This window comes from Watersipora subatra, unplaced genomic scaffold (assembly GCF_963576615.1).
Source record: "Watersipora subatra unplaced genomic scaffold, tzWatSuba1.1 SCAFFOLD_401, whole genome shotgun sequence".
Taxonomy (NCBI): domain Eukaryota; kingdom Metazoa; phylum Bryozoa; class Gymnolaemata; order Cheilostomatida; family Watersiporidae; genus Watersipora; species Watersipora subatra.
The window spans coordinates 3,920-5,778 of NW_027045276.1; the positions used below are offsets into that span (position 1 = coordinate 3,920).

Sequence of the window (1,859 nt, forward strand, 5' to 3'; positions counted from 1 at the left end):
AAGCACTTAAACTATTGTTTTATCGTTTAAAATCATTCAAGAAAAAGATCTCTGGATGGAGAGTTAATTAAGCTGCCATAATAAACACTTTTGTGTGACAAAAAAGGTGAAAAGGTCATAAAGGGTCTACTGCTTTGCTCCGACGTGAAACCATGCGTCGGAGAGCCATACTTGCTAGTTCTTCGCATTTTCAAGTCCTGAAAAGGAACAAACGAACACAAACGATGGATTCCTCTGATAAAGTTTATAAAAATATTCATGTCTTTTTAATAAAAAGGTTGTAATAGATAAATTATTAAATTGTAATAATAAATTATGTTATGTCGATTTTGAGCTAATTCGCTTGACATTTCGCTTAGTCTGGTATCAGTATGGTTCTTGCCAAATTGTCATAGACTGCACTGATGTTGAGGTTGCAGCCCCTGAACTAATGAGTCAACAAGATGCAACCTATTCGTTTTACCATAGAATGAATTCATTTAAAGTCATTGTGAGGACATGGTTTTTGAATAGTTTTGTTTCTAGTGTATTATCGAGTGAGATTACATGTATGCTACTGGCTAAAAAGAAATTTTAGCAAGGAAATGTATTAAATCTTAAATTTAATCCATAACTCAACAGCTGCATACTGCAAATTTAACATTTCTTAAATACAGTCACATGGAAGGTTACAAATAAAATAATTTACAATTCTCCTTTCACGATTTTGAAGAAAATATAATCACAAAAAAAACTTAATTGTGGACTGTTTGCGGACCCTGATTTATCTCTTTCTATTTTCCTAACTGCTACATCTTTTGTAGTCTAGACAGTGAAAAAACAAAACTTTCTACCAAATAATTACATTTGTCCTTGGACTTGACCCCAGTACACATGGTCTTTTCTCAAGACGTAACCTTGTTCACGTTCAATCTTTTCAAGGCAAAATGAAGTTGAATTCAAAGCCTCTGCTATTGTTAGGTTTCGTTCAGTATATGGACACTTTGCCTCCAGGACAGTTTCGTCGTCGACAATGCCATCAGGTGAAGCACCAAGAATCCCAGATGAATCAAACCATATGCCAGTATCCTTAACAATTTTCTCTGTTTTTAAGGTGAACGCTGAAATGGCTTCTTTTTCATTGTTAACTCCCCAATGGACTGCTTTGACTTTTGATAAATCATACTCCCCATGGAGACGTTTTACTAGTGAAGGAGTGACTCTTTTAGCTTTGAGAACAAAGCCAAAGTTACTGGCAGTAAGTCGACCCCTTCTTGCCAAATGCTAAACAGGGTTCTCCCTTTAGCCCACAGTTAACTGGCTAATCTTTGCAAGTTTATTTACATCTAGTTTGGAACGTCCAGTCAAGCAATCCAGCTGTTCTTGACTCCCTTTTGCTCAAAGAAACTCTCAGAGAAAATAATTTTTTAATGGAAGGCATGAGCAGCTTGGTAGCAACAGGCGCCTCAGGGCTGAGCAGCCAGCAGAGTCCTGTAAACTTTCCATATCCATTTAGATCATCATACAGTGCGGAACGATTGGCTTGCGTAGGGTTCCTCGACAGAGCACAGTACCTTTTTGGTCAAGGAAATAGCTCTAAAACCACTTGATTTGACAGCATAGTTGTGACCTTCCTTTTCCTCAACTGGCATTCGAAGTGGGTTCGACTAAGATTGTGATTCCGTGAATAAAAAGTGCAGCGGCATGGCTACATTTAAATGCTCCTCTCAAACATTCGCTTGTGGTCAATTTTATCTCTTGTTGATCATCCAAGTAAATCTGCAGTTTTCAATATTAAAGGCATAAAAGATAAATTACAATACATCATCAGAAATATGTTTGAATTGGCTAAACTCGCACTGTTTGTGGTAATTTTGTGA

The 1,859-nt window shown here is 36.8% G+C and overlaps 1 pseudogene; it reads right to left on the bottom strand.

Moving 5' to 3' along the window:
• Window positions 1–757: 757 nt before the first annotated feature.
• LOC137410108 (uncharacterized) lies at window positions 758–1,631 on the bottom strand (annotated as a pseudogene).
• Window positions 1,632–1,859: the final 228 nt, after the last annotated feature.